Here is a 22,865-nt window from a genome sequence, read left to right as displayed (position 1 = left end):
CTTACCCCCACCTTGCCACCCATTCCCAGCACATACTTCGAGTCCGCCACCACTTAATTGGATGATGGAGCAGTTGGGCTGCACATGTTATACAATCTTCTCACCACACTGGACATGTAGCTGTCTCTGCTGGAGATGCTCACAGCCCCTTGCAATCTCAGCATCCCGGTTTGGACCATTGTCCTCCAAGTTGCAGGTTGACAGGGCAGCCATGCAGCGCACTCATCTCTGGCCATCCGAGGGGTGACCAGCACTCTCCGGGGAGCATTAAAGGGCAGTCACACAGGGCCAGGAAAGGTGCTAAGTACAGCCATGATAACCACGTCTCTCTCTCTTTCATGCTGCAGGAGGACCATGTCAGGATCACTGATCCTAGTGACCTAGCTGTATGCCTGATGAGCTACAGAGAACATAGGAGACTGGGAGAAAGAGTGACTGAGACTCCTAGCTGTGCAAAGGCAGCAGCACCAACCTCATCAAGAAGGGGCAGCAGGGGCTTCCGTACACGCTACCCAGGGGCGACAGCGAGCCGTGGCTGTTCGGCACTTAGTGACACCCACGGTTTATAGATGCCGCCTGCCATTCCTGCAGATGACTGAGAACCAGTGTTGCCAACGACTGTGCATGTCTAGGGACCTGGTCGCTCACATCTGCCACTTACTGCAGGACATGGCACCAAGGAATATGGAGGGCATCCACTGCCAGTAACAATTTCTATGCCAGTGGCACCTTTCAGGGCTCCACAGGTGACCTCTGTGGGATTTCACAATCCGCCACCCACAAATGCATCCATGAGGTCACGGATGCCATCTTCTCCATGGCACACAACTTTGTGCATTTCGCCGCGGACCAGGCCAGCCAGGATGCAAGGGCCATTGGATTCGCCCTGATTTTGGGATTCCCACAGGTGCAGGGTGCGATTGACTACACTCATGTGGCACTCAGGTCTCCGTCGCTACACTCGGTGGACTTCATCAACCGCAAGGGCTTCCACTCACTGAACGTGCAGCTGTTATGCGACCACCAGAAACACATCCTGTAGGTACGTGCACATGGTTTCCAGGGAGTGTGCAGGACAGCTACATTCTACAGTTTTCAAGGGTGCACAGAGGCTGCAGGGTGGCTCCTCGGGGACAAGGGCTATCCGCTTAGGCCATGGCTGATGACACCTGTGCGGCGGCCTCAGACTGCAGCAGAGCGATGCTGTAACGAAGCTCTTGCAGCAGCTCGCAACTTGGTGGAGCAGACTATCGGGATGCTGAAGGCGAGCCTCCGGTGCCTGGGCCGGTCTGGTGGAGACCTGCAATACAGTCCGCAGAGGGTGTCACACATCGTCGTCGTCCACTGTACTCTTTACAACCTGGCACTGCAATGGGGTGATGAGCTGGCTGAGGAGGAGATGGAGGAGCTGCACATCTCCTCCAATGAGGAGGATGCCAAATGGGATGAGGGTGAGGGGGTCTTCGGTGGTGACAATGATGTGGTTGAGGCTCCCGCACTGGCTAGATGAGGCAGGTGTGCTCAGGAGGCTTTCATAGCTGCCAAATTTGTGGAGGGTGATGATAACATGCAGTGAGGTGTACCCGTAGATCCTCACACTGCAGCTGAGAATGTTTGACTCGTCTGGCTTATGGTAGCGGCAATACCCTCTGTGAGAATTCTCCTGTCATGGAGATGCAGCTGTGGACCTAATAGTCACTTGATTGCAGGAGGATGATGACGATATGCATTGAGGACACTCCATAGATCTTCACATAGCCTCTGACAATGTCTGACACCTGTCTGGCCAATGGCAGCTCACTTGCGCTCCATGATCAGGGCCATCTCAGAACGCAGCCATAAAACTTTAGATGCATCTGATGCTGTGTCCGCCTTCAGCACCTCAGCCCTTCAGGAGCTGGTGCACAACATCATTGGTCGCAGATGCTGGTGTGATGAGGGCCAGCCCCACCTTAAAGCTGCTGAGAGCACAGAGAGAATGAGAGAATTCGGTGGCGCCGGTCCACTACATTCTGGCAGCAATGACCAGCACTGTCGAGGTGTAGGCATCTGTAATGTTTCCAGGGAATGTGAGGCTGGAGCATCACTGTGGTCTGAAGACTGCACAGAGCACAGGGAAGAGGCCTGGGCTGAGACACCTGCCTTTTATCTTGTGCAGAAAAGTTTTACATCTGAGTGACAAGAACACTGCTCATCAGAACAAGGAGCCATAGGCAGGGAGACATTCTTAGGGATTTATTGACAATGGTGAATAGTATGTACAAGTGATCAACGCCCATGGCCAAGCTGTGCAACTACTTTTACCTAACTTTTAGCCATTAGCAGGTCCAGGCAGCGAGCGATCGAGGGAGGAGTCCCGCCCGATTGGTTGTCTCTCTTCCGCGGCCATGTTCGCAGCCGGGTGTCCCTGGAGAGGGAGCACGCAGTGTCTGCCGGCACTTTCAAGGCCTTCCGTGCTCGGTGGGCACCGCGGGGACTGTGGTGTTTTATTGACCCCCTTAATCACATTTTGGTTTAATGTGTAAGTTTCCTTTAAACTTTGTCCTTGGTTTTACAGCTGACCTGACTTAGGGGCTGTGCTTAATTTATCCCTTATTTTGTTAATTTAGTTGAATTGCTTTAACTTCAAAAGAGTCACTTTTACCTATCTTTCCAAACCCTGCCACTCCATCTTGGTGCTCCCTGGACATCCACAGCAGAGGAGGAGGCAGCCTGCTGACTGTGATGCCCTGTCTGTGAATGACTTTGGTGGGTGTCCTCTGGAGGGCTGAGACTTGGTGGGCCCTGTCCTGCTTTCGGGGTCCTGCTCTATGGCAGTGGCACCCTGCTCGGCCTGTGAAGCTGGAGCTGCGGAGGTCACAAGAAGATGGGATTCGGATGGGCCAGTCACTCCCAGAGTCACCTGGGTGGATGGCCCCGGAATGTGCACCTGCTGACCCTCCTCCTTATGGGTGCCCGAGGGCCCCTGGCCAACTCCGTGAGCGGAAGGCATAACTGGAGTGAGATCGAGCTGCCAAGTACCCCTCTCGCGTACACACTTTTGGAGGCCAACTATGTCATCAACAATGGAGTTAAGCCCGCGTAGCAGTGCAGGAATGACATCCTGGACCAAGGTCTCCATGGCGGCCACCATCCTGCAGTGTTGACCTTGGTGCATTGCAATTCCGGCGCTATCACCTCAGCCTGAAGACAGACAGGCTCTACTCCATCATGCCTTGCAATCTGAGGAGTGCAGCGGACAACCCTTCCTGATGTTCCCTGGCTCGCCTTTGCAGCTCCAGCAACTGTGACATGACCGAGTTCAGAGGCTTTGTCATCTGACTCGGACTCAGCAATGTCCTGGCCTCCAGCAGTCCTCCGAATGCCGGGGACCTGGGAAGTCCCTGTCTCCACCTGCTGTGGATCAGAAAGTGCGATATGTTCACCAGGTTGTGATCCCGAGGCTACTCTAAAACTAGGTCCCACCGAGTTGTATGTTTCTGCGCTGGTGGAGGGTGTGGGTGAGCGTTGTGACAGGACTTTAGAGAGGGTGCCTTCGGATTCCTCTTCAGACATTTCTCCTGAGCTTGATTGGAGGCCCTGGATTATGGACTCTGTCAGCTGTATGGCAGATGTGCCTGCGAAGCAAGGAAGATAATTAATGCATGGCAGTAGCCTGTGAAAGAGGACACATCACTCACAGCATGGTTGTCAGATGGGTGTTGCACTGATGGAACCTTACTTGGTAGAGCAGCGCCGACCTCACCGTCAGCACAGGACCCGTCCCGGTCATCGCCGGCCAGCTGGATGGCTCTGTTTTCGAATTCTGTCAGAACTTTGATCTCTGGCATGCCTCCACCTATCTGCAACCTTTCCTTCCTGTTATGAGCTGTTTTGTTATGCATGGATAGAGGTAAGGAGAGTGTATTAGGATGCCTGCCGGGCCAGATGATAAGTATGCCTGGTCTGTGTGGGTGGTGAGTGGTCCCACGGATGGGATGAGGACAATGATAGTGTGTGTGTGTGTGTGTGTGAAAGAGTGAATGGTGATGTCACTTGCACGGGCAGTGAGGGCCATGCGGGTGTGTGGTGGGTTTGTGAGTGCGTGAGTTGGGAGTAATGAAAAGAGTGACTTACCCTGGCGGAACGGAGGAGATCATTCGTCCTTTTGCAGCACTGGGTGGCTGTCCTCGTCTGCAGGGAGTTTGCACTGACCACCACTGCCACTGTCTCCCAAGCCAGGTTGGTGGCTTTGCTGTCCATCCTGCAGCCAGAGTGTGGGTGGGACACATTCTGGCAGGCCTCCAGCAGTCGCTTGAGGGACACGTCTTTGAATTGGAGGGCTGCAGTCTTTTTTCCTTTGCTGGCCATGTCTCCTGGGCAGCGGTGGTGAGCTGGTGGCGATGAGCATTTTGCTGGTGGCTGCCTTTTAAAGATGGCAGCCAGCATGATGCAACAGCGGGATGATGGTGGGTGGGTGAATGAGAGCACACTAGCCATGGAACCCATGTGGTTCACGGGAGGGAATAAGTAATGAGGCGGGCTCGGGATGATACGGCATGAAAACCCTCATTTCGTCGGCGGGTAGGACTCTGTTTTACCCGCCTACTACTGCACTTTGTGAAATTCTGGGAAAATTCCACCCATAGGTCCTCCTTTTTTGATTGATAACTTATTTGTTTTTAACTTACCTGTAAGTCAAACAATGCTGTTTAGAAGAATGAGAGGTGACCTTATTGAAACAAATAAGATTCTTAGGGGGTTTGACAGGGTAGATGCTGAGAAGTTGTTTCCCCTTGTGGGAGAGTCTAGGACCAGAGGGCATAATCTCAGAGTAAGGGGTCAGCCATTTAAGACAGAGGTGAGGAGGAATTTCGTCTCTCAGAGGATAGTCAATCTGTGAAATTCTTTACCACAAAGGGCTGTAGAAGCTGGGTCATTAAGTACATTCAAGGCAGAGATAGGTTTTTAATCAGTAAGGCAATCAAGGGTTATGGGGAAAAGGCAGGAAAGTGGAATTGAGTATTATCAGATCAGCCATGATCTCACTGAATGGTGGAGCAGGCTCGATGGGCCAAATGGCCTACTCCTGCTTCTACATCTTATGGCCTTATGATCTTATGACATAGGAATTGCAGGCGACAGATCTCAGCTGTTCATCCGCGATGTTAAAAAAAACTCTCTGTTCCCTGTTAGTGTCCTGTTTAAACTATTAATTTTAATGAACACCTATAGACCTTCTCTGTTTTTGTGCACTTATTAATTCATTTACTACTATTCTAATCCCAACTGAAAATCTTTAATTTCCAAACACCTAATTTGAATGAAACCCCAGTTTAAAGAGAGAGAAAAGAGAAGGATATTACCAACTTACCTGCTTCTCTTTGATGTCACACTAAGATTTTGTTGAACCTGGTCGGTGTGCTCTGAACCCATGCAACTCCACGCTGCTCTTGCTCCCATTGCTGCTGACAGCATATTTTTACCTCCCTGCTAGTCTCACTTTGTTCTCTCTCTCGCTGCTGCCACTGCTGGTCTTTCACCTCCCCGCTCATCTTGCTCTGTTTTGCCTAAAGCATGCAATTACCACAGTCACTTCAAATAGCATCAACACTTGGGAAAAAATAGCATGTAGGGGAGAGAGAAATGGATAAAAGAGAGAGATAGAGATTAGGGGCGAAACTGGGCCATGCTTTGGCAGCTGGTTGGAAGAGAAACCATTACTGGAGCTCTTGGGAGGGAAGGGTATTTGGTAGTGCTATGGGGTGAGGATAAAGCATTAACTGAGGGGGCAAGGGGAGGAGAGTGCCAGCCTTAACTGGGAGAAGGGAAACAGAGTCTGCCCTCTTGAATTGAGGGGAATTGAAGGAAATTGGTGCCAGCTTGATCTGATAAGGAAGAAAAATGACTTTGACAGCAATGAAAGGGTGCCACCTTGAGTTAGAGAGGGATAAAAGAGTGGGATGGGGTATTGTATCTCTGTAAACCAGATCAAGAGTGTTAGAGTGCCTCTGAGAACTGAGATATTTGGTGGGGTGACTGTGGTGATACCTGTTGGATGCCAGAGAATATCAATTCAGTTAGGCGAGGAAGTGATGGTCTTGTTGGTCTGTTCAAAATCCTGATGTTATTTTCTTTTTCTTTTTGTAAGAATTCAGATATGTTAATTTTGATGTATATAAGTGAGTAAAATGAACAAAAATTTACATTTTTAGCATAGAGATATTTTCCATAAAGGAAAAGACTTCCCTGGGAATGTACCGTAAATACATGTGCTCCATGGGAGCAAGGGGAATAGGGCGAGGGGAATGAAGGACATATGAAAGGAGGATTGACAATTCTAAAATTTCCAGCTGCATCCTGAACTTGTAAAATAAAAATAATAATAGCTAATTCCAAAATGCTTAATGGAAATTAAGAAAATGTTTTTTTCAATAAAAATTCCAAATCCTCGATTACGTCGAACATTTCTATTTAGATCTCTGTTTAACCTTCTCTGCTTTAAGGACGACATCCCAACTTCTCTAGTCTCTCCATACCATGGAAAACCATCAACACTGGTCCATTTCTAGTAAACTGAGCTGACCATGGACTGAATGGTGACCCCCCTCTGGTGTACTATGATATAAAGTGTCAAAAACCATTTCCAAACCCTCCAATCAATATTATGCCTTCAAAATTTGTTTTTCCACTTTTAGGTACTAGCAAATATATTGTTTTCTCTCCAATATGAGTGAAGAAATATTGGATATTCATAGATTGGGTAACTATTTTAAAAGCTTAGGGAAGTTCCTGATCTTTCAGATTTTTGGCTGTGTCAGCTTTTATGACGCTAGTAATAAGCTTTTGCTGGTTGCCTAGGTTGATATATATGCATTCTGATCAGTAAGATCCCAAGTTTACATTCAGATTCTCTCTGCAGTCAATGCTATGTTAGTTGACCTTTGCCAGCGCATCATTAGGGGCACAAAAATTATCTACAATTCCTTGGGCTAATGAGTGGAAAAAAAACTCAGCTAATGTTCCCACTCTAAACTGTCAACCAGGGGATCCTGAAGGAATGTATGCATGTGTGATCATTGAGGGTAGAAAGGATCGGAACGGTCTATGCTGGTCTCCAGCACAGTACGAACAGCATGCCAACAATCATGAAGTACATTAAGGATGGGCACTTGACTAAGGTACAGTAAAGTTACTGGCCCATGTGGGATTGTATTCCATCAGGAATCGTTACTTTAGGGTCCGGGAAATGGTGTGAGAGGTGCACAGGGTGGTTAGAATGCTGGGGGTAAAGAGCACAAGTATAGATATGTATTGCTGTTGAAAAAGAACACTAAAATATATCTTCTAACAAACGCTTCCACTGAATAAACTACTGTGACAACAATTAATTCACTCAATATAATGATGACTACGCTTCATAAACACTTCATGGGGTGTAAAACATTTTGAGAGATTGTGAACAGTACCATATAAATGCATGTTTGCCTTTGTCATGTTGTCTAAAGGTTTTGAGTCCGTCATATCTCAGACATCACACTTCAAATTTTTGAAAGTATGTAAAGAAAGAAAGCAAGAAGGAATGGAAGAAAGGGAATAAAAGAAAGTAATTCAAGTCATGTTTTCTGATCGAGAGTCATATGGACTCGAAATGTTAACTTTGGGGCAAATTTTCCCCCTGTTGAGGGGGTTGTGCGGGGGCGGGCACGAACCCGATCGGCGCCCCCAATCGGGTCCGTGCCGCCATTTGTCGTGGGCAGGCAAGTTAAGGCGCGCATAAGAGATTAGTTTAAGTTTCAAAAATTTAAATAAAGAAAATAAAAAATTTTAGGACATGTCCCCTCATGTGACAGTGTCACATGAGCTGGGACATGTCAATGAAAATTAATGTAATAATTTACTTAGTCTATAAACCCTTCATGAAACCTCATCCCGCCCGTGGATGAAGTTCCATGAAAAATGCAAAGGCCGCTTTGGGCTCTTTGCCTGCCCGCCAACCTTAAGGTTGGACGGGCAGCTCAGTTTATTATTTTAATTGATTTTTAAGTGGCCTTAATAGGCCTTTGACAGTTCAGCAGGTGCGCAGCCAACTTGGCTGTGCGCCCGCTGAACTGAAAATCTAAATGACGTGTGGTGACATCGGGACACCTGCCCAATGTCACCGCGCGTCATTTTATGCCTCAGCGAACAGGCCCCACCCCCGCTTGTCGAGCCAGGAGTTCAAGCATTTGTCTTTTTCTCCACAGAGGCTGTTGGACCTGCTGAGCTTTTCTAGCATTTTCTGTTTTTATTTCAGATTTCCAGCATCTGCAGCATGTTGTTTTTACCAATCAAGCTCCAACTGACGTCTACAGTATAAGACCATAAGAAATTGGAAGGAAAAGTCCAGATGGCCCAGTGAGCCTGCTCCAACATTCAAAATGATCATGCCGATCTTAGGCTTCAAATTCACTTTTCTGCCCGCTTCCCATATCCTATGATTTCCCAAGAGACGAAAATTCTGTCTATCCCAGCCTGAAATATATTCAAAGTTGGAGCATCCACAACTCCCTGGGGCAGAGAATTCCAAAGATTCACAACCCTTTCATTGAATCACAGAATCACACAGTGCAGAAGAGGCCCTTCGGCCCGTCGAGTCTGCACCGACACGTGAGAAACACCTGACCTACTTACCTAATCCCATTTACTAGCACTTGGCCCATAGCCTTGAATGTAATGATGTGCCAAGTGCTCATCCAGTTACATTTTAAAGGATGTGAGGCAACCCGCCTCCACCACCCTCCCAGGCAGTGCACTCCAGACCGTCACCGCCCTCTGGGTAAAAAGGTTTCCCCTCACATCCCCCCGTAAACATCCTGCCCCTCACTTTGAACTTATGCCCCCTTGAGACTTACTCTTCAACTAAGAGGAACAGCTGCTCCCTATCCACACTGTCCATGCCCCTCAGAATCTTGTACACCTCGATCAGGATGCCCCTCAGTCTTCTCTGCTCCAACGAAAACAATCCAAGTCTATCCAACCTCTCTTCATAACTTAAATGTTTCATCCCAGATGACATCCTGGTGATAAAAGCAAAAAACTGGATGCTGGAAATCCAAAACAAAAATAAAAATATCTGGAAAAACTCAGCAGGTCTGACAGCATCTGCGGAGAGGAATACAGTTAACGTTTCGAGTCCGTATGACTGTTCAACAGAACTAAGGAAAAATAGAAAAGAGGTAAATATAAGCTGGTTTAAGGGGGGATGGGCAAATAGAGCTGGATAGAGGGCCAGTGATAAGTGGAGATAGCCAAAAGATGTCATTGACAAAAGGACAAAGAGGTGTTGAAGGTGGTAATATTATCTAAGGAATGTGCTAATAGGTGACATTAAGGGTAGAAAGCAGGACAAGCAAGGTACAGATAGCCCTAGTGGGGGTGGGGTGGTGGGAAGGGATCGAAATAGGCTAAAAGGTAGGGATAAAACAATGGATGGAAATACATTTAAAAAGAATGCAAATAGGTGGGAAAAGAAAAATCTATATAAATTATTGGAAAAGGTGTATCTCCTCTGCACCCCCTCTAGTGCAATCACATCCTTCCAATAATGTGGTGACCAGAACTGCACACAGTACTCCAGCTGTGGCCTCACCAAGGTTCTATACAACTCCAACATGACCTCCCTACTTTTGTAATCTATGCCTCGATTGATAAAAGCAAGTGTCCCATATGCCTTTTTCACCACCCCACTAACATGCCCCTCTGCCTTCAGAGATCTATGGACACACACGCCAAAGTCCCTTTGTTCCTCAGAACTTCCTAATGTCATGCCGTTCATTGAATACTTCCTTGTCAAATTACTCCTTCCAAAGTGTATCACCTCACACTTTTCAGGGTTAAATTACATCTGTCACTTACCTGCCCATTTGACCATCCTGTCTATATCTTCCTGTAGCCCAAGACACTCAACCTCACTGTTAACCAACTGGCCAATCTTTGTGTCATCCGTAAACTTACTAATCCTACCCTCCACATAGTCAATTATGTCATTTATATAAATGACGAATAATAGGGGACCGAGCACAGATCCCTGTGGTACACCACTGGACACTGGCTTCCAGTCACTAAAGTAACCTTCTGTCATCACCCTCTGCCTCTTACAACTAAGCCAATTTTGAATCCACCTTATCAAATTACCCTGTATCCCATGTGCCTTTGCCTTCTTTATAAGTCTCCCATGTGGGACCTTGTCACAGGCTTTGCTGAAATCCATATAAACTGCATCAACTGCACTACCCTCATCTACACATCTGGTCACCTCCTCAAAAAACTCAATCAAATCTTTGAGTGAAGAAATTTCTCTTGATCTCAGTCTTAAATAACCAGGCCCTTACCTTGAGATTGTGCTGACTGTGCCCCATGTTCCAAATTCACTGAAATGCCTATTATAATAATCGGACATTACAGCCCAAAAAGAACTGATCAGGTTGCAGACAATCATAACAAAATAATACATTGTGAATGACATGTCCTAGTGTCACAAAAAAAAAATGTGATCATGAGCAATGCCACAGCATGTCCGCTTAACTTTCACGTGTAAAACATAGTCCCATTATACCATAAGCAATGGCACGGTAGATTGCTAGTGGTGTCTGATAATTGCAATATTTGTTAAGAACAGGAAGTTGACTTCCATGCTTTATGCAGGCAATGAAGGTTCGAGTGATGATAACTGAGTTACTTTGACATTAAAAGAGTTAGAGGGCTATTAACATTCTAGACTGGAAGTTTGGAGCTCACTGGAGGATAATGACTACTGTTATGAAAACTAACTAAAATGAAATTTTCCTCTAGGGGACAAGCTGTCTCACCCATAAAAACAGCTTTTTACTAAACATACATCATACTGAGTCACTCATTAAAGATCCCTGTGGGTCATCACTATCAACACAGTTTTGGGAAAGGGAGGAATATCACTTGATTGCAATGATAAAAATAGAGCTGACTGTGACCTGATGAGTCATGGTTTAGTAGAGTGTCTCACCATGATCAATAAAGCATTAGTAAGTTTGTGTCAATCCAAATAATTGATGGACAAGTTATGGCAATGCACTTTGAGCGTTTAGGAGCTTTGAAGTCAGAATGTCCAAGTATGATTAATGCTTCACTTTCTGCTGTAACCTTAAGAATTGTTGTGGATAGGAACTATTTTTTTCTTTAGGTAGAGACGCTTCAAAAATTAAAGTTTGTGTTATCTATAAATTCCATGGAATCACTTTTTTAAAATCCAAATCCTATACATCCACAATCCCCAAAGCAGCTTTACAACATCTTCTGCATATTTCAAAACAATTGCCAATAAACTTATTATGAATCTGAGCATGAAACCCTGTCTCTGAAACTCTTTATACTAGCGGTATTTTTAATACCATGGCCACTTCTTTTCTTCCAGATGCCTCCTCTATATCTCCATTTACTGAACATGGGAGACTTGTGCTTGCTCTGTGATTATCTCAACCTCCATATGTTAAGTGAAATGGAATTAGTGTTGTATAGTTCTTTCCTCTTCTTTCTTTGAGGATATCTCCTCTTGGCAATTGCCAACCTTCATAATGATATGCTTGAAATTAGAAGCACACAGTATGATGAATTTCAGGCATTACAACATGCAATGTTCCTGTGAATAACCCTCAAACATGATATTATTTAGAAATGTGGCCTGCAATAAGTCTGCAATCACAATTTATATAGTACCTTAACTGCAGAAAAAGATCTCAACATGCATCATAGTTGTATAAGAACTGTAACTACGCCCACCAATGTCTTTCAATGCTGACCCCAGTGTACTACTGAATTTGCATGAGGCTGGCATGTATCCATAGCATTAAAGGTATCCACCTACCCCAACTGCTGTGAAATCTGACCTAAATCTGTGGGAGGGAATTGGACCCCCCTTCCTCAGAAACAGTGAAAACTACCCCCAAGGGTCCTCCTTTATAAAGAAGCTGAAGTTTCTTATGACCCCTTCAATTTATGGGGCACAGCTGATGAAATATTAGGGATAGATGCAACTAAAGTGATGAGTTCATGTCCCATTGCACCCCCATTACAATTCCTTCTTATGCTATAGATAATGATATTGGTTTTCAGTTTCTAAAGTGAGAAAACAGACTGAAATATGGAATTTGATCCCAAAATATTAGAAAGAATTCCTGAAATCCAATATAATAAAAAGGAATTAAAATACCCATTCACCATGAAGTAGTGGCATTGGTTATAGGACTTTATTCAGGGCTGTTTTTCAGTGGTAAGTTATTTTCTGATACGTCAAATTAGTATAGCTGCTCAGTATCATTTGCTTTTGTAGTTTGGCATTTGGGAGGATTGAATAGGAGAGGTCTGGGATGGTTTTGTGTTCAAGAGTTATGCAGCATAACCTTGAGATTATAGGAGCAAATATGGAGACTCTTCCCTCAGAAAAATAATGGCCTGAATTTCACGGTTGGCATTCGTGTGCGGTGGGAGCAGAAGTGGATGTGGGATCCGCTCCCGGCTGCGGTCATGCAGGATGGCCAGTTAAGGTGTACCTAGCGTGAAATGCACCCTCTCAATTGTTGTGGAGGGCCAAGTGAGGGTGGGAACCTGCCAGGCGCTGGGTCCAATGGTGACTTAGTGGGCGCTTTAAAATCGGCAGAGGCAGCTCCCTGAAGGCTACCAGGGGAGAGTCTTTGGAGTCTGTCCAGGAAAACATTTCATTTGAACAATGGCCTCACCAGCAGCTGGAAATGTCAGGTTGGAGGGTAAGTCAGGTGGGCACTCAGCCCTCCACTTCTTGGACGAGTGCCTCACAGTCCTTATGGAGGAGGACAGTGTCAGGCAGGACACTCTGGTACATAAGAGGCCACTGCACCCAACCAAAAGAGCCTGGGAGGAGGTGGCAGCTGAAGTCAGTGGTCATGACGTTGTGCAGCGTGCATGGGAGCAGCACAACAAAAGATTTGATGATCTGCTGCGCTCAGCAAGGGTGAGTGCCAAGTTGGCATGGATCTTTGTGGAGAAGTGTTAAGGGCTGGCTCTCCACCCGCGCAGCTCAGGGGTTTTAGAGTCTGAGTGCCAACTGTCACTGACACCGGCACCAACCAATTGGGTGAGCCCTGGCTGCTTGGACTGAGTGCCTTGCAGTTCAAGGGCCATTACTCAGTGGGGGTGCGGGGGGGGGGGGGGGGGGGGGGGGGGGGGGGGGGTTGCCTGGCTGCAATGGTGCTGAATGTAGAAAGTGGACAAATCAATGCTCCTCTGTCATTTCAGAAGAGAAGCCATAACACCAACAAAAGAACTAAGACAGGCAGAAGCCCCCCAAACTTTCTCATTCTGCCGAGGTACAAGATGAATGGTGGATCTGGAGCACCACCACTCACCTCAGTCAGCCGGTTGTGGAGACCAGGATGATACTAATGCATCGAGGGCAGAAGTCTCTGGAGTCATCCATTAGGTGGCAAATGCTGGATGTCCAGCGGGATGTGCGAGAGGATCTGGCAGAGATCCTTGAAGGTATGTGTGCCATGGTCTCCATTATGGAGGAGTCCATGCAGAGCATGTGCACTGCAGTGACCCTCATGGCCAAGCACAATGCCTCCTCCATTGAGAGAGTGGTGACTCTCATGGGGAGGCAGCTCCAGGGACAGAATCAGGGGTTCCTGGGTTTGCGCTTGGACACACAGGCCCTCACACAGGCACTGACCTCAGGAGGTCAGTGTCAGTATGGGAGATGGATGGGACATCCAGTATCCCAGCTAGGTGCCCGTCCATCAATGGTGAGCAGAGAGGTCCAGAGTGACCTCACATTGGCGCACGAGCTGCTTGTCGTCTCTGTGGGCTCCTCTCAAGGTGCTCTGGATGACGGCAGCAGCTCCTCCGCCCCTCTGCCAGTGACCATGGCATTTGATGAGGCTGCGGCGACAGGGGAGATGCCAATCATGGCACTGGATGTTCTCTCCCAGTTGCGGCCAGCACAGGCTCCACTGGCCAAAGGACAACCGCCAAGGTCATCAAGGCCAACAAGACAACACAGTCACCAGGCTGTCTCCAATTCCGCTACCTGCGAGGGGGTGGGGGGCAGGGGGGGTGGGGGGTGGTGATGGTGGGAACAACAACAAGACGCAGCACTTGCAAACCGAAGCTTAAGGCATCATGAGCACAAGAGGATGATCTTCTGTTCTACCATGTTTTGTTGATATGTTTACTAGTGTGACCATTATCACCAGATATTTATACGTTCCTTTGATGTGAGTGCCAACATGATATAAATTTTGCTTTTGTCTTAATGGCCTGTGTATATTTCACTTGTTGTGTAGGTGCAAGTATCTCATGCTGGACATGAGTGGCTCTAAACCTTATTGCACAGGCACTGAATGGACTTTGGGTTCAAATGAAAGGATCATTTCAAACATCCTGGATGGGGGCAGCACCCCGGTATGAAGTGGAAGCAGATCTTTGGCAGCCTAGCTGAAGGAGCATTGGACCAAGGCATCCCTGGTGTCCCTGACTCTCTGGAGGATCGAGAGATCTGCCTCCATGTCCTCACTGTTCTCCTCACACTGCTCTGCTTCTGACTCACCACTGGATTAATCCTCTCTGGCTTATGGATCTACTTCAAGATCCTCCTCCGCCAGTCGGTCACCCTTTGCCAGAGCCAGATTGTGGAGAGCGCAGCATGCAACCATGATCAGTGATACCCAATCTGGGGGGTATTGTAGTGCTCCCCCTGAACGGTCCAGGCATTGGAAGCGCATCTTCAGAAAGCCTGTGGTCCTTCCTATCAGCGCCCTGGTGGAGGCATGACTCCTAGTATAATGCTTCTCTGCCTCTGTCCTTGGGTGGCGGAGAGGCGTCAGAAGCCACCATTTCAACAGAAACCCTTGTCACTCAGCAGTCATCCATCCAGTCGAACTGGAGCAGTGAACAACCTTGGCACCTGGGAGTGCCTGAGGATGTAAGCATTATGGGAGCTGTCTGGGTACCTTGCACAGACTTGTAGAATCAGCATCCTGTGATCACACACTATCTGCACGTTCATGGAGTGGAAGCGCTTCCTGTTGACGAAGGCACCGGACTCACCTGCTGGCGCCTTGATGGCCACATGTGTGCAGTCAATTGCACTCTGGACATGGGGGAAGCCAGCAATCGCTGCAAACCCTCTGGCTTGCTCAGCCTGGCTGGTCTCGTCCGTACGGAAATGAATAAAGGTCATTACCACCTGAACAGAGCTTCTGTCACCAGCTTGACACAACCGTGGATAGCTGATTGGGACACTCCACAAAGAACTCCACTGACCACTTGAAAAAGCCAGAGGCATAGAAGTTGAGGGCCACTGTGACCTCAGAGCCACTGGCATGAGGTGTTCATCCACACAGTTGGACATGATCTCAGGCCCAATCGTCTGACAGATGGAGGTCACTGTCTCCCTGGAGAGGTGGACCCTCCTTCGGCATTTCACTGAGGTAGCTGCATCGCTGCCTGTATACCCTGGCAGTAGGATAGTGGTTCCTTCAGCAGCCCCTTCCACCTTGGACTACTTGTTGGCCCTGCTCACCTTGTGCCTAAGCTTTTCCTCTTACAGGTTGCTCCCCTGGATGCTGCATAGGAATGCCTGGCCTTCTCTCCCTTCTGCCCCTTTCTTCCTTAGAGGAGGAGATGCCTCCAGCGGAGACCACAATCCCCATTGCCAGGGTAACAGGCGGCTCTCTGGTGCCTGGAAGGGTGCCCTGGAGACACCAATGCGTCCTGAAATGAAGCCTAGAAATGCTAAGACTGGAGCTCAGAACAGAGATGAAGCTGCCAAGTTCAAATAAACAACCAGCAGCAAACTATCTCCTAAACTCCTCACTGCTCACAAAGGCAATGCTGCTGACCCTTTTTATCCTACCCTTGGATGAGGTTTCATTAAATGTAAGCTGCCTGCCTGCCCGTTTTGCCTGTGGAACATGGAATCACACAGGCAACATAAAATTGGGATCAATTGCATTTTTAATGGCCTTATGTGGCCCTTTAATTGGAGGGTGTGGCTCTGATACCCGCGCACACCCACCGACCTGAAGATTGGTTGTGTGCGGGATGAATTCAGGACGCTCATCCGACATCATCTCACGCTATTTCATGTCCGTTTGGGTCGGGCATGCACCTGCCCACAAGGTGTAAAATTCTGGCTAATGTGTGCTGCAGATGTTCCATCATAGAGGCCTTGAATGCTGGAAAGTTGAACACTGTGCCTTGTGGCCACCAAAGGTTTGAACACACCCATAGCTCAGGACTTCAATATTTTGATTGGCATCATTTGGTCTGTTTTCCATCTGACCATTGCCCAAGCACAGTCAATGACCAAGACTAGTGGATTGGCAGGTATTTACTTCCATAATTATGGGGTCATTGGTAAATGAAAATGATGATGATGGGGTCACTCAGCACAGTACCACTATAGGTGCCTGTACAAGTGGCAGGAATGTAGCTGCTGATGAATTAGAACTCAACTTGGAAGAAGTACTGTTGTTGCCAAGGGCACAAAATGTATTCTCGGCAGAGGACTTCAAACTCCATCATGATGAGTAGCTCGATAGCTTATACTGACTGAGTTGGTTGATTCCTGAAGGGCATATCTGCCAGATTGGGCCTGCAGCAGGTGATAAGAAAACCAAAAAGAGGGGAAGAACACAGTTGACCTCATCTTCACCAATCTACCTGTCACGGATCCATCTGTCCATTACTGTACTGGTAGGAGTGACCACTGCACAGTTCTGTGGAGACAAAGTCCTGCCTTCAAATGGAGGATTCCCTCCATTGTGTTGTGTGCCTGAACACCATGCTAAATGGGATAGACTCAGAGCAGATTTAGCAGCTCAAAATTGGACATCCATGAGGCGCTGTGGGCCATCATCAGTAGCAGAATTGTACTCAACCACAATCTGTAACCTCATATCCCTCACTGTACCATTACCATCAAGCCAAGGGACTGACCCTGTTTCAATAAGGACCAGCATGCCAGGAGTAACACCAGGCATACCTAAAAATGAGGCACCAACTTGGTGAAGCTACAATACAGGACTACATTCATGCTAAACAGCGGAAGCAGCATGCTAAAGACAGAGCTAAGCAATCTCAAAATCAACAGATCAGATCAAAATTCTGCTGTCCTGCCCCTTCCAGTCATGAATGAAGGTGAACAATTAAACAAATAACCAGAGGAGGAGGTTCCAAAAATATGATGGGGAGCCCGGCATGTCGGTGCAAAAGATAAGGCTGAAGCATTTGTAACCATCTTTAGTCAGAAGTGCTGAGTGGATGATCCACCTCAGCCTCCTCCTGAGATCTACATCATCAGAGATGCCAGTATTCAGACAATTCAGTTCACTCCACGTGATATCAAGGACTGGCTGAAGGCATTTTCAGCAAAGGTTAATGGGCCCTGATATTTTTGTTTCTTTCGTGGGATGTCCACATCGCTGGCAAGGCAGCCAATTGTTGCCCATCCCAATTGTCCTTGAGAAGGTGGTGATGGGCTGCCTTCTAGAACTGTTGCAGTCCATCTGGTGTAGGTGAACACAGAATGCTGTAATGGATTTGTTTCCAGCTGTAGTACTTGTACTCCAGAGCTAGCTGTGCTCTTAGCTATGCTAATCCAGAACAGCTACAACACTGACATCTACTTGAGAATGTGGAAAATTGACTGGACATGTCCTGTCCACAAGAACCAGGACAAATCAAATTCAGCCAATTACCGCGACAGCAGTCTAATCCTAATCATCAGCAATGATAGAAGGTGTCATCAACAGTGCTGTCAAGCAGCACCTACATAGCAACAAACTGCTCACCAGTGCTCTGTTAGGTTTCCTCCAGGGCTAATCAGCTCCCGTCCTCATTATAAACTTGGTCCAAAAATGAACAAAAGAGCAGGAGTAGGCCATTCCCATTGAGTCCGCTGCACCATTCAAAGCGATCATGGTTGATCTGATTGTGGCCTTAGCACCACTTTCCTGCCTGCTTCCCACTCACTTGTTATGAACAACATTCGGGAAGCCCCACCCTCAATTCTGGCAGATTCCCATTTTAGTCAGCAGGGGGAAAAGCCGAGGGCATGAATCCCACCGGCAGGAATCGTGAGCTCAGGAGGGCCATTTGAAATCAGTACTGAGTTCAAACAGACGCCATTTTAGCTGTTCCAAGACCCTTAACCTGCCATGTCGGAGTCACAAATTTATGGAAGAGATATAAATGTTTTTGAAGGATGGATAACATTAATGTCATGCTCTGAAGTTATTTAAATCCCCAGCCCTTTAAAGATGAAAAACAGGTTGCAGCTTTCATTTAGAGAAAAATAATAAACACCCACTGCTGAATTGCATTGATTGACAGGCTATGTGGTGTAGCTTAGGGGGGAAAAAATTACCATCTGTTCCTGCAGTTTCAATAGTTTGTTTTTATTCATTCACAGGATGTGGGCTTCGCTGGCTGGGCTGGCATTTATTGCACATCCCTAGTTGCCCTTGAGAAGGTGGTGGTGAGCTGCCTTCTTGAACATCTGCCTCACAGCACTCACAGTGTTGTTAGGAAGGGAGTTCCAGGATTTTGACCCAGCAACAGTGAAGGAACTACAATATATTTCCAAGTCAGGATGGTGACTGGCTTGGACAACTGTTATCACATCTGAGTCATTATGAATGCGTGGCTGAGTTTCCAAAGCTCCAAAATCACTTATCCCAACAAGGAGGCCTGAGTTCACATTTTGAATGACAGCTTTAAGAGGTTATTATCAGATTAGTGAATATATGCTTGCTTTTTTTAAATAACATATTGACTACTGGAGGGGATTTAAGATTTTTGAATGGGTTTCATGAATGAGAGTTTTTTGCAATATCAAGTGTTCATGAGTGATAACACTCTTAGATTGTTAGTTTAATTCTGGTAATGTCTACATAGCAAAAACAAAAATACCTGGAAAAACTCAGCGGATAGGAGCACAGTTAACATTTTCAAAATTTCAAAATTTCACCTCTCTTCTATTTTTACTTAGTTCTGTTGAAGGGTCATTCAGACTCAAAACGTTAACTGTGCTCCTATCCGCAGATGCTGCCAGACCTGCTGAGTTTTTCCAGATATTTTTGTTCTTGTTTTGGATTTCCAGCATCCACAGTTTTTTGCTTTTATCTTAATGTCAACATAGCTCCTGAGGTCTGCTCATGGTAGATACTGGGTTAGTGGCTTTGGAGGTTGCAAGGGGGTCTGAGGCAAAAACATGGTCCTGTGTAAGAAAGTAACCAAATGCTGCCAAACAAGCAATTCCCAATGCCTGAGGCTCATTGAAGAAGTCAAAAGTGGGTTTACAGTGCATACCAGTCTCGACCAAGTAGTCTTGTTTTTTTATTACTTCCATGCTGAAGGAGGCCATTCATACAATCGTGCCTGTGCTGATCCTTAACTATCCTTAACAGGCTATGACAATATCCCTGATTGCCTGTTTCCTAGTTGGGGATCATGTTTCATGAATAAAAGTTCAGAGAAATATCGAGGATGCGCATAGGCTACAAGACAAAAAGAAATAAATGCATAGGCTACAAGACAAGTCTGGTTATGAACGTTGTAGTAGCTCTTGTGTTCCTGGCATGAACCTGAAGATCTAATTAGGTGCTAACAAGTCTTGTAGTGCTGATCCAGTTAAGCTAACAGGTCAGGCCATCCGAGAGCAGAAATGGTTGAGAGTTTTTGCATATGTGAGCATTTCAACTGCAAGCTAATTTGGAAGTGTTGCTAAATAGGCATTTATAAATTACATTGTTTTTATTGGCAGGAAGATTAACTGCGCTGTACAGTTTCATAGTCCATCTTGAACAAAATCACTTACAGAGACCTTTAACGAGTACAATGCTGGAGATATTTTAACTCCCCATTGTCAACTGGTTAAGTATCTTGCATGAATTAAATTCCCCCAAATGGTTCAGTTGCTAAGTGCACTGTCTAATTTGAAACTGAGGCCAGGATTTTCCGTGCCTGCTGGCAATGGCGCGAAACCAGTTCACGATCATCCGCACAGACCACCATTCTCCGCCATCGGACATCAGGAACCTCATTATAATACATCAGCACATCCCTATTAGGCCTGCCTGCCGGAAACTTACCACCATCACCCCCCCACAACCCCCCCCCCCCCCCCCCCCCCACCCCCCCACACCCCACCCCCCCCTCACCAACAGGCGTCTGGATCATCCATCCTCATCAGTGGGAAAACACACCGGTGTAGAACATATCTTGACAACTATGACGTGCAGAAGTCAGGACTTACCCGCCAGGGCATTGCTCACATTGTGGACATCCAAGGAGCAGAAGATGCTAGAGCCTGACAGCAACGGGACCTTGGAGGAAAGTTTATGGCATGCTGGGTGGATTCTCATGGACATGATTCTGCTGTGAAACAGTGCGCAGAAGTTTGGATAGTCACCACTGATGCTCACAGTGGATGGTGGTCAAGGGGATGAGAGAGGGAGGGCTAGGATCGGCTGGGAGAGGAAGAGGTGTCAGCCAAGGGTGAGGTTGGGATTGGCGGGAATGAAGGTGTCAGGATGGGGTAAGGTTGGGGGGGAATGAAGATGTCAAGCGGAGGAGTTTGGGAAGCGGTGGAGGGAGAACAGGGGTGGAGGGTGTAACAGGTGAGAAGATGACAACTGGGGAGGTAGATGTGAGGGGGGATTGAAGGTGCAAGGGCAGGGGTGTGAAGAGGGGAGGGCATCCTGGGGAGGAAAGGATGCGGAAAGGGGAGGGAGTAAGGGTGAAGGAAGAATAAGAGTAGAGGAAGGAGTCAGGAAGGGGATAGGAGTAAGGCTGGACAAAGAAGTGAGGCTGGAGCAAGAGGTAAGGCTGGCGGAAGGAGTCGGGGTGGGGGGGAGGGACTAAGGGTAGCAGAAGTGGAAAGGGTAGAGGAAGGAGCCAGGAAGGGGGAGGGACTAAGTTGGTGGCTAGTCTGCAGGGAGGTGGGGAGTGTGAGAGGACTGAGGGGCTGTGAAGTGATTCCGGGGTGGAAGGGGTACAAAGGGGGGAAGGGGTGCGAAGGTGGGGAAGGATTCCAGGGGGATAGGGTGCAAAGGGGGAAAGGGGTGCGAAGGGGGGAGAAGAGATGCAAAGAGGGGAGAAAGGGTGCGGAGAGTGGAATGTGCAGGTGAACATGCAATGGAGTGGTCGGATAGGTTCATGTCTGCCTCCTGGGGAGCGAAATGAGGGTGGGCGTGGTATGGAGAAAGGGTGAGAATGACTGCGGGCAGAGTGAGGCGGAAGGGTAAAGGTTCAGCGGTAACAATATTAGGGATGGCAAGAGTGGTTGGTCGGGACCTGGAGGTCGGGGAGGTGAACGTGGATGGGCAAGGATTTTCAGGAAGGAAGGGAACGTGCACGTTCACCTGGACATCCCCGAAGGAAAAGGGTTGGCCCTGGCAGGTAATGGAGGGGAGATGAAATGTGATGCTGGTGGTGTCAACTGTGATGGAAAACAAAATGGGTGACTGGGGGTAGGGTAAAGGACAGGGGAACGAAAGTAAACCTGAATTAGCACCATGCTGTCCAAATTGAAAGTGAAACAAGAGTTGTGATGGGCAAGATCATGTGCTGCATGGGAACGTGATCAGTGGGCAGGCGGAGATGCAGGTCAGCTTAGATGGACAACTGAGAGCGAATCCCAGCAGGCAACATTCAAAATGTTCATTGAGTGAATGATCCACGTGCATGGGAGATTGCTTGCACAGGGCTCCGATAGGCCCTGCCACACACATACGTACTTTTCCCTCCGGAATCACTCGTGGGCCAGCTGTTCCCTCTGCAGTGATGGGCCTTCCGAGCTGCTTATTTCCACCTCTTCACTAGAGGAGGAGACCGCTTGGCTGCAGATGAGGACGTGGATGGAGCTGAAGGACTGAGTGTCTGAGGGTGTTGGTCCCTTGGCAGAGCTCCCTGTGTACCAAAGTAGAGATAAATAGCATATGGCAGCAGAGTCAAAAGCAGGAGAGGGAGCACTCACAGTTGCATTGAGGGAGGGATGATGTGGTGCAGGATCCTCAGGTGGGTGTTAGCCGCTAACCTCACCGTCGCTGTAAGCAGGGTCCATATCCTCACCAGTCAGCGCGCTGACACGTTCCTCAAAGTGAGTGAGGGGCCTAACGTAGGCCTCTCCATCCCCGGTCTGGGACCTCTCCCTGCTGATGTGAGTAGGCTTCTCCTGCATGAAAACAGATGGAGAGAGTGTGAGCAGGACACATGGCACTGTGTGGAATGTTTGTGTGGTGAACGGCGCCATGGACAGGATGAGGATGTGAGCTTGAGAGGGTATGAGCCTGATGGAGATGTGAAGGTGTGTTTGAGAGTTAGTGGTGTTGCCCCTTGAGGTGTGAGATACTTGTGGATGTGTGACGGATTTGTGTGTGTGTGTGTGTGTGTGAGTTGAGAGTGATGAGAAAAGTGAGTTACCTTGGCGGAACAAATGAGACCATTTATTCTGTAGCAGAACTAGGTGGCTGTCCTCTTTGCAGAACATTGGCACTGACCACTGCTGCCACCACCTCCCAAGTCTGGTTGGTAACGCCACTGCCTATCCTACAGCCAGAGCGGGGGTACAGGACATTCCAGCGGGCTTCCATGACATCCAAAAGGCATTCCAGTGATGCATTGCTAAACCTGGGGGCTGCAGTCTTCTGGCCTTTCATGGATATCTTCCCTGCAGTAGTCATGATCTGGAAGCACTGAGATGTGTGCGTGCAGCTGGACTTTAAATATGAATCCTGGCGTGATGAAGCGGCAAGGTGATGGTGGGCAGGCGGGCATGGAAATGGTGTGTTTCCCAGGAATGCATAAATGATGTGGCTGATTTGATACGGCGT

This window comes from Carcharodon carcharias, chromosome 1, assembly GCF_017639515.1.
Source record: "Carcharodon carcharias isolate sCarCar2 chromosome 1, sCarCar2.pri, whole genome shotgun sequence".
NCBI lineage: Eukaryota > Metazoa > Chordata > Chondrichthyes > Lamniformes > Lamnidae > Carcharodon > Carcharodon carcharias.
This window is presented reverse-complemented; position numbering follows the sequence as displayed.